This window comes from Anser anser, assembly GCF_964211835.1.
Source record: "Anser anser genome assembly, chromosome: Z".
Lineage (NCBI taxonomy): Eukaryota > Metazoa > Chordata > Aves > Anseriformes > Anatidae > Anser > Anser anser.
This window is the reverse complement of record NC_139723.1, coordinates 64,376,767-64,388,077: the sequence shown is the minus strand read 5'-3', so window position 1 is coordinate 64,388,077 and position 11,311 is coordinate 64,376,767.

Genomic DNA, 11,311 nt, shown 5'->3' with positions numbered 1-11,311 from the left:
GGAAAGGAAAGGAAAGGAAAGGAAAGGAAAGGAAAGGAAAAGAAAAGAAAAGAAAAGAAAAGAAAAGAAAAGAAAAGAAAAGAAAAGAAAAGAAAAGAAAAGAAAAGAAAAGAAAAGAAAAGCAGGTATACAATTCTCATCTCTTGGGCTGCAAGTTAAATGTTGGGTACATCTCAGAGCCCATTAGGCCTGATTTATATAACAAACAAACTAGTTAAAGCACGGACCTTGAGAAAGATGTGAACTTCCACATTCAGCTCCATAACCGCTTGTTATTACTGGTATGTTTTTGTGAGAGCTATTAATGACCTGTTGAATTAAGTTGCCCAATACTTCAAAGGTAATATACTTAAAGACTTTTTGAAGAGGTTCTAACATTTTTGCTACTCTCAAAAGACCTTTGAAAGCCTGTGGGTTGAAGAACTACCTTTTATTTTTTGCATGAAGTTCCTTCCAGGAGCTGCAAAGAAAAAAAAATAATGCTACATTTCACTAATGCCCTTACTCTTACTGCATTTTCTGGGGAACAAAAAAAAAAAAAAAAAAGAGAGAGAGAAAATAGACATCTCTGAAAGCACTGAAAAAAAGGAAGCAAAACAGTCAGCATATTTGGATTGTGTCCTGTACTCTTATTCCTATGAATAAAATTGTTGATGACATAATTGGAAAAAGCCAAGAGGGTTCAACTGGACCAACAATGGATATTACCAAAAGGCCTTTGAGATATTTGAACTGTATTTTAATGCTGAGATATAGTGAGTTCTGAAAATCTCCAACAGCATTTTCTAGGAAATTATATATATGATGTACAAATGATTATAGTTAGTTAAACAGTACTTCTGGAAAATTACTGTCTCCAGTTACATTCTCTAGGGTACTTTATAAGAGTCTTTATAGAGTCCCAGAGTCCCTTCCTAAGGTCAAGACTGCTCACTGAACCTCAGATAGGACTGTATATGTGTTCTTCTGTAAGGTGTATAGAAGGCATTTCTCCATCTGCTTAGTCAGTCAGGAATGAAGGCTGAGCACACAAAGGAAGGTATCATGATGTTATGTTAATCAAGACAACGGCATGCCTGAAAATTAGCAGTGTCTGTGATTCTGTCTGGTGTTCCAGGGTATATTTAAGCTCTGTGTACTATTTTCACATGCAATTTTATACATTTGAAAGCTATAATTAAATTTAAAAATAATGAAAAACTTATTTGAATTCAAATTAGATAGAAACCATGTTTTAGCCTTAAGCCTTTTCTTCCTGCATTTTCCTGCTTGTGGTTTTTTTGTGTTGTTGCTCTTGCTCTGTTTTAAAGAAAGAACAAAAAGACAGTGGAAAAACTCTACATCTGTGCTTTAATGGTAGTTCTTGTGTTTCAAAAGAATTTGGATGGGACAGTGATGGTGTTAGGACATGATGTCAGAGGCACAGTGAGAAAGTTTTTAACATTTTCCTGCTTTAAAGAATGTTTCCTTGGAGAATAAGGACCCTCCAGCTGGGCAGATGCCTTGGAAGAGGGAGAAGGGGTCTCATCATGACTCTTCCCTACACTCTCCACTTGACCTTGGCGAGTCACCCAGAGCAGGAGAATGACACTTAGCCAAAGCCATCTTGAAGATAGGTATCTCAGCTAAACTAGTTATTTAGGCCTCCCCTATCATTCAGGCAGACAGACAGGCATCTCCAGAGTACGATTCATCCTATTTTAGGATAGTTGTCCAAGAAAGGAGGAATGAATCATGCTCTGGAGGTACCTGTCTTTCTTCATTGACTGCAGAGAGAGCCTAGATGACTAGGTTTGATTAGATGCCTGGTCTGGGGGGTAGGTGAAGTGAGGTGAGCTCAATCCCACCTTTAGCCTCTCTGCATTGTCATTCATTATTCTGTAAAACAGTCCTGAGCTCTTCCCACTGGGGCATGTCCAGCAGAAATGTTGGAAATGTCAGATGGGCCAGTCATGAGGGCCACACAAGCCTCTGAGAGGGCTGTTTTGGAAGACTTCTCTGGTACTTAAGATCAGGAACACCTTTTTAATGAGGGAAAATGTCCCAGGTGGAAGGAGCTTTCCAAGTGCAACAACTATCCCAGGAAGAGGCGTCTACTGGAAATGCATCTTGTGCATGTGGAGAGAAATGGCTTGGCCTTTGCACACAACATCCATATTTCTGTCTGGCAGGTGACCGCTGCATTACAAGTGGAAAATATCTGAAGCAGTTTAACAAATGGCTGCTAAGAGACCTTCTGAGGAGGTAAGAGACTGTATTCTGGAAATGGGAGGGGAGAGAAATAACTAACCGCTCCAAAACCTTCAGCCTGTGGTGGCCTGCAGGGAAAACTTTGACAAGGGGTTTCACAACCAGAATGAGAAGCAAAAGAAATACCACGCAGAAATGTTCATCATTAGTAATTGAGGAGGAGGTGAGGTGCTTCCCTGTACAAGAGATTTAACATTTCAATGAACTGCTGTCCTTTGAAGAACATTAAGCCTTCTGCTCAGCATGCCAGGCTCACAACTTCCTGTTCACATGAGAGTACTTGGGGCTAATGTATGCTGAGTGCTGTGCTGCTCTCACAACTGCAGATAACAGGAATAAAAGAAGCTGGGAGGTGATACTGTACCTAGAAAAGGTACCTTTCTCTGTCAGGAGGGACCATGACCCAAGGGATGCTTCTGCCACAGTCACCCATTAGAACACACACTTGTCAAGTGACCCCATCTGCCTGCATGCTGCCATCGTGCTGGATAGATGTAGTCACACTTTCACATGCAGAACATAGGAGATATGAACTCACAGGGTGTCCCTGGTACAGCTGTGGACATCGGGACCCCTTGTAATGAGCACATACAAAGTGTGGTGGGAGCCAACCCCCCTTTCTTGTAATTGTGAGGTGGAAATTGCCTGAGGGGCAGAGCTGGCCAGTAAATAATTTGAAGATAGCTTTCCAAGCCTTTTGATTCCTAGTCCATGTTCTCATGGTGGAGAACAGAATATTGCCTCTCCTTGATACAGACTCATGTTATCACTCCAAACTATGGATCCCAGTCCTGGTGTAAAGTGCTCTGAAACAAGAAAGCTCTATAAAGTGTCCATATGAGTTACTGCTTCCCTTGTTCAGGCTAAGACATGGATATTGCAAGGTGGTTTAACGACTTGCTAGTTCTGCTAACACTGTTCACCAGATTAGCGGGAATCATATTTAAAGCCTACAGTTGATGTGCATAGTTCCCATTCAGTTCCAGTGCACATTGCAAGACAGGGCCCATGCTAGCTGTAGCAGTTACATAGCAATGGCTGCAATATTTCTGTCTGCCTTGCTTTTAAAAGACAGTGAGTCTCTACAGTTGGACTCCATTTGTAAAGTTTTACAAGGCACTGGGCACTTTTGTTGCAACAGACTCCATGCCAGCATGCAACTTGTTCATTTTATGTTCTGAACATAACATTGTCCACATGAGCTTCACAGTTGGCGGTCACCAGCAGCTGTTTTTCTTTATTCACCAGCTGGCATACTGAATGCACTCAGCTGTAATTCACTTTTTCATTCCCAGCCATGAATACTGATGCAGCTTTAGAAGCTGAGCTTGCATTCAGAGAGATAATTTTTACTAGACCTTGAGGGAGAAGGAGAAAAAAAACACTTTTTTCTTCTTTTTTTTTTAGGACTGGACCTTTATGAAGCTGCCTTTTGCAAAAGTACGATGAAAACAATTTATATCTACTTTCATATTATGTATGTATAGCTGTGCTTTAAGGGCTTTGAAATAATCCACAAAGTTTTCAGTCCTGGGTGCAATTGTAATCAAAAGCATACGTTTATTTGGAAAAGTTATACCAGAATAATTGTTACTGTGGCTGACAGATGACGCCAGTGTAGGTCAGTTTTTTCCATATACTCGCTCTCATTTTATTCATTTTTTTTGCTTTTGCCTTCTTCTCTTACCCTACCATTATTCTTTTTTTTTTTCATTGACACTTAAATCTTACTGATGCCAAAACCAACATACGATGTTTCTCAAGGCCACCATTGCTCACACTTTTCTTCCCTTTTACAACAATTTTTGGTACTCCCAACGTGTGTCATGCTCCTGGAATATCTGTTCCATCAGGAGTCTGAAGAAATTGTGTTTCAAAAAATGCATTTCAAACCACCAGGTGACCCAGATACTTCAAGTTTAGGCAAAACCTTTCAGGTCAGAGATGACCATTGCACGTCTCTGGTGCATTTAGAATCTCTCCGATGCAAAGGGTTTCTGTTTTCCAGATTGTGAGTTCTGGCTTTGTCTTACAAGCCTGTGGAGTTGGCATATGTGCACACTTTGCTTAGTAGTGCCCCATATTTGTGCCACAGTTGGAGCTTAGATCCTGTGACTTGGCAGAGAGAAGTGCCATGTGGTTTTCCAGAGAAGGGGGAGAGGATCTCACCCTCACCCCAAAACAGGCCCCAGACAGACGGCAAACCAAACTCCATTCGGCACTAGAAAAGGGGAATACCAAGGTGACAAAGGTGAAGCCATGTGCATTCTTGGTATGTTTGGCTCATGCTTGACTCCATGTTTATCTCTTTTTATAGTGTTACTTATCTTCACCCTTGTTTTTTGTTTGATGAATATTCATTAAACACAGCTTTCAGAATACAACTTTTAGTTCACAGACAGATAATAAACTCCATCCAAGAGAAAAGTATATCCAAATACTTCAAATAAGCTGTATGCAAAATTTTGTACTTCATATGTAAGTGGCTAAAGAAGAGACCTGTTGAACTATAGTGTAGTTATTGCTCAGGACTATGAAGGTGCCAGAATTCTGTTAAAATTATTGATTTGCCCTTGCGAGTCTGAAAAGAGTACAGCACATAAACAACAGCATTAAACAACTTCATGCCAACAGAGGGATTTCTAGAAGAGTGTATACTGTGTGCAAGCCCCTGCCCAACAATAATTTACGCCTCAGTCTAATAGCATGAGATATCAGGAAATAAATTCATTTTCTCTTGTAATACCAGGAGGAATTACCAGAATTACAGCAGGCACTCTATGTTTTAGGACATTGTCGGTTTGTATTAGAAGGTTGCTGACTCAGGGAAGGACAACATTTTTCTTTCTTTTTCTTTTTCTTTTTTTTTTTTTTCCTTAACTCGAGTCTTTCCAGATGGATCAGGTTATTTCACGTACAGCTTCTTTCTCAGAGGAACCAGTTTCTATTGAACTGAGGTGAACTGATCCTGCTCACAGCCTGAAGTGAGATTAGCCAATCCAGATCACAGGGAAGTGACATATGATTTTCATTATTTGTCTTCCCTCATATTCTGCACCTCAGTGAACTGTGATCATACCTGAAGGATAAAGTGAGCTGCAGCCTGAAGCTGCTAACGAGTAGCCAGAGTGAGCAAAACACATCTGTGAGATTTCCAGCTGTGGTGGTTTTGCAGGAACAATTGGAGGCTCCATTTCAGTAGTGCATGGAGGATACAGACTCAAACAAGGGAGGAGGTGGAGGTCATGAATGTAAATGTAGGTCATGAAACAGGTAGTGGTGAATTTCTCTAGTCTTATAGACAACAAATAAATAGGCAAGCTACAGCTGAAATCCTCAAAGAAACTGGAGCATCCCAACATTTCACTTCCGATTTTCCTTCCCTTGAATCACCCACCACTCGTTCTCCATGATCTCCTATGAAAATCTCATGTATTTTAAACGAGAATAAAAAGAGTATACGTTATCTACTCGTTGTTACCTGTTACCATGTCAACCAGTAGACTACTTGTTACAGCAGCCTAGATGCAGATTTGGTTATAACAAATGTACTGAATCTTTATCCCTCCCCAAACTGGACCAACCCCTTTGCACAGAAAGGCAGCTTCATCTCACCAGCCTAAGCAAAAGGCAGGACAGCTAGAGAGAGCCCAAGTAGAGCAGAAAGAGCTTTCCCTGCAGTGAACTTCCCTCGCAGGAAAGCTACAGAACAGCATAAACTGGCAGAAAGACAAGGAGGTGATTGTGTAAGGATGGCTGATGAAGAGGTGACATGGTTGCATGGAAGTACCAAGTGTGCTGGCTATTTAGGGATCCTTGTACAACTCCAGTGGTCCTTTTTCTCCGTAGACATGGATGAAGGAAGACATACAGATAAACAAATACACACGTTTATGCTTCTTGAAGCCGACCGAATACAGAATTATTATTATTATTAGCGTATCTTCTTTCTGCATACCACTGCAAGTCAGATCTCTTCTGCTCCTGTAGCATTTGAAACTATCTAATAAAATCAAAAGTGATTGCCATGCCAAAACTGTTTGCTTTGTTCATATACCGAGATTCATTTAATAAGTAAATCCCTTTCCACTCCAGGGTGAAGCAGCTCTTTAAATGGCAGAACTGCACACACGCAGACGCACAGGGGAACTGAGCGGGTCCCAGAGGTCATTTGTCTCATCCCCCAAACCCAGCAGTCAGAGTGCTGCACTTGCAACATCCCTGACAGCTGCTTGCCTAACCAGTTCTTGGAAGTTCTTACAGGTGGGACCTCCTGGCCTTCCCAAGCGATGCAGCGCTGCGTCTCTCTCCTTATGGGCAGGGCAGGGAAGATACTGGTCTCAGCCTAGATCTCCCTCGCTGCAGTTTAAGCCTTGTACTTGCTTCCTGTGCTGTTTATGGTGGATCTGGAGAATGGTTCGTTAGCATCTGCTGCGCAGGAATCTTTTACATAGCAGTTCAAGACAGTAATCTTGTGTTATCTGCAGCCTAAAGCACCCCAACGTAAACCTATAACACTACATTTACCCCTGGTCATATCTTACGTCATAGTCAGTTTACAGAACCGTGGTCCACAAAAAGCGTAGAAAATGTGCGGCTGTAAAGTTAGGAAGCAGCTACTCCACATCTCCTAGTGTAGGTGCTTCATTAAGGCCTGTCGCCTGCTACCTGTCTGTGTGGAGGACAGCCTGGAAAATTCCTCCAGGAATGCTTGGCTTGGCCGTGAGAAGGGTGAGGCTTGCCTGCTGCTCTAGCTGTAGAGTATTCTTGAAAGACCAGTTCTTTGACTCAACAAGTCAGATGATAATTATATTGCTGCCGAAGCTAATAGTGTGTATATATGTGAAGAATTCTGTTCATTATCAAAAGTCACAATCATGATACAGATTATTACTTGGTTATTGTGAAATATACCATAAGGCATTTTATGGGAACTCAGGGGTGAATGGAGTGCATGAGACCTTTTGGAAAAACAATAGAAATGTGCAGCACAAAGAGGTTTCTTCAGAGCTGTTAACAGAGATGTCTGTTCCTTAAATGCAGGCTGATGAGTGGGGCTGAGGTATCTTCACTCCCTAAAAGTTAAGGGGGTGGGGAGCCTTATAAATATCCATTTTGTCCTGCATCTTGGAATCTGAGCCGGACTCCACGAAACAAAAAGATATCCTTAAAAAGCAACCTGCTTATTAAATGCAACTGAGAAAAGGAGATGGCATGTAAACAGCAATAAAGCAGAGCTGGGAAATGAGCTAAAAAATCTACTCTAACTGGAAACATAAATCAAATGCAATGTAACAAAGGTTCTCTGCAAGAATTTGTTTATGGCTGCAGGCTCCAGAGAGCCAAAGCCAGTGTGTGGTTGGCTCAGGGATACTCCAGAGAAGTTCACTAGCCTGGTTTGGTGCCTTGCTGGGAAACTGTCCCCAAAACTCACATACTTAAATCTTTCCATTTGGTGGGAAGGATAACAACAGAAAAGTGGTTCAGCATGTAAGAGGAAAGCACAGAGAGAAGAGAAAATATAATAAAAGGAAAAAAAGAAGAAGGTAAATGCATTCTGCTGACGTTTCTTTCATTTCGTCTGGGTTTAAGAAAATGAAGTGCTGACAGCAATGCCCACAGTAGAGCTAATGTACAGTGAAGCTGTTCACCACCAACCAAAATAAATAAATAGATAAATAAATAAATAAATAATAAACAACCTAAAAAAAACAAGCAAACAAACAAACAAAACCACTCAGCATTTGAATCACTTTCCTTTCCCATTCTTACACTACAAATCTCCATTCCTCCTTTCCTGATGTCCTTGAAAGCCTAGAAATTTTTAATGGACTAAAGTTCTTGCTACTCAGACTATCTGTGATTTTCTGCAATTTTGAGCTAGGATCCATAAGACTCAATCAAAACAGAAGAGGAGAGACCTGAAAACTAAATTCCAACTAAGAAGATTTCACCCAACCCCAGGCATTCTGCTCATCTTCGGCAAGGTGGTGCTTCTACCCAGCTATCCTCTTTGGGCTAAGGCAGTACTTCATAGATGTTGTGAGACTTACCAAGACTGCTCAAACTCTGTGTCTGTAGAAAGAGATAAAAAACTGCTTCCTTATTAACCCCACAAATAACAAGTGATCTCAAAGTGTGCAGCTGCTGAGAAGCACAAGAGTGCCTTAAAGAACATAGAGTTTGGTACAAGTGTGATTCTGTGATTCTGTGAAGAGTCCTTTATCAGCATTTTCCCCTGGAAACAGCAACATAGTCATAACTGTGTATTTCTGCCACCCTTATGTATGAAAGGAGATGGCAGTGCAGGCAGGTAGTGGGAGAGAGAAGGAAGTCCCATCACACCAGGGCAAGGGAACCTGCAAAGAGGAAAGCAGAGGGGAGGTGGGACCTTTAAATAAGCATTATCTGTGGAGAAAAAAAGCACACAGAAAAACAACAGTGAATACATTTTGAAACTGGAAATCCACCATTGTGCAACTTTGGCGACCATGCATGCCTGTGTAAAACAGAGGCAAACTGTAGGTACACATCTGCAAGTGACGAGTGACAATTTTCTTTCCATAGGTGGCTGTCATTTGTGATTGTGGTATAAGACAGCACAGATTCCTGCTAAAAAAAAAAAAAAAGAGAGAGAGAGAGATTAACTAATGAGTTTGTCCTGGTTGAACAAAAGTATCTGGTCAGTTGCTGTCCAACGAGATCAATCTGTATCTGCATGCAGAGGCATGCCCAGGTATACCCACAGCAGTGTTTTGCCAATCCTAATCAGTTTATTCAGCTGCAGCTGAGGCTCTTTTCTGCCTCTCTGATCCTTTGCTGCACTCAAAGTCTTCATGCCTCAAAACTGACTTGCATTTCTCTGTAGAAGAGAATGCTCACAATTAACAACAGACTAAAACCCAGCCCTGAGGAGAATAAGCTAAACCAACCAATGTTCCCTTGAGATCCCCATGGCAGAGTCTATGCATCTTTGACAGTGCCTTGTGAAATTCACAGTTTTCTATTGAATGCTTTATTTCAAATGAATTGATCTTATATTTAAAGAGAAGGGAGCTTTCTCCATGTCAAAGGAGGTAGAGCCTTCATAGCTCTTACAACTTGCAAGTTTTTCTTCCCATTATGAGAGTACTTCTTTGTATCTGGAGCCATCTTTTACAAAACATATATGTCATTTCTCCAGAGGATATATTCTAGCAAGACCTTACACTGCATATTTTGCAAACTTCAGCTGAAAATGCTTTTTCACATCTCGGTACAACAATAATTTATATAAAATATTTAAAATTATTTTATTGCTTGTGGCTAAATGGATGGGAAGCAAGGGACCAAAGAGCTTTAAATTCAAATGCTCTTTTGGGCACAATGAGTGGGTGCAGTGTGGGAGATCACTGTTGCTTTTTCTTTCTCCAAGCAAAAGGAGCTTAAAATTACTCAGTAGGGTATCTCAGCCTCAGTAGGGAAGGGAAGGTGGAGAGCTGAACTCAAAAACTCAACACTTTCCCACTGTGGGCAAGCCAAGCTCCAGGATCTCTATGGAGATGATACAATATGCTCAAACTGTGATTCTTTACAAGTCTGAAAAGAGTGGCGACCTATTTTGGCGAGCTGTCTGTACAGATGGATTTATTTTGTGAGTAACACACAGAAGACTGCCCCTTCTATTCTTCCTTCCAAATTCCTTTGCAAATGTCGTTTGTCAGAGAGGTGAATTACAGGAAGGTACTGTTCCAGCCAAAGCGGTCACTTCACTCGTTATGGTCAAGGAGGGTAAGGGACTTGTAGGTAGATTGCATTGTCCTGAAGAACAGGCTTTTTCCTTAGCTAATGAACTAGGACCGGGGATTTACCACTTTTTACATAAAAAGTGCCACCCTTTGCTTTGTAGGAGATGACCTAAGACTGAGAAACAGGCATAGCTCCCAAGCATTATGGCTGCAGCTTAGTTTGGGCTCGCTGTCTTGTAGCGACGTTTGAGATCAGTTCACCGCTGCTCCTTCATGTCACATGCTGCTCATACTGTTTCGACCTGTAAGCCACCTCCGAGTTCACTCAAAAATACAGGACTGTAGGACTCTTGGTCAATTAATGGTAGAGCTAAACGTGTTTCAATACAAAGGCACATTTCATGAAAGCTGTTGTTCACAGGAAGTGTCTGATTTCCCCAAGGCATCTGCTTAATTTCTTTTTAAATGGACATCACAAAGCCAAGAAGGTTTTGGTTCTCAGAGAAAACATTCAAGTGTCAGATATTCTGCTCAGAAATCTGACAAAGAAAAATTGCTTGTGCTGGATCTTTTTTCCAGGCAAAATAGTTTCTGAGCAGTTTCAGTATAGATGAGCTGTGTGCTCCAGCCCTGCCTCTGATACAGAGAAGTCAGTATGGGTGACGTATGGAAGTGCTTCACAGCAAGGTCAAGGCCAGGCACAAGTCAAAAAAAAAAAAAAAAAAGAAAAGAAAAGAAAACAACAAAACAAACAAAAAAAAAAACCAACCCAATATGTTTTGCTCCTTAGAGTATGGGTTAATGGGGGCTGCCCAATGGTTTTAAGAAAGCCAGAAGTTACATTCATAGACACTTCCTTCAGTTGCTGTAAGGCTGGGATGCCTCTTGGAGAAGCTGCCCCTGCCTGGGACACTGCTCCATTGCTGCTGCAGATCACAGGGGGCCTGTCTTTCCTTACATCAGCAAACCTGGCCGTGGAGGTTGCCCTGACGGGTGTAGTTCAAAGGATGCTTCTGATGGTGATGAGTCCTTACAGGCTGGGTGGTGGCAGGAGAGGGCCTGGCTGGGGCACAGTGCCCATTTCCCCTCTTCAAAATCCTGCTCCTTTCCTTTGTAGGATATGAGCCCACAGCTCTCCGTGGCACCAACAGCTGCCGTGGGACTTCCAACCAAGTACAGGGCAAAAATTGAAGATGGTGTTAAACTTGCCCCCAACCCTATTTTTGGTCAGGTGGCTCAGCCAGAGGTGGGCTGAGAAGGCTGCAGCCATGTCACGCTGTGGGCTGGTGGGGATGCTGCAATCAGCAGCACAGAGAGGAGATACAGAGACTTCA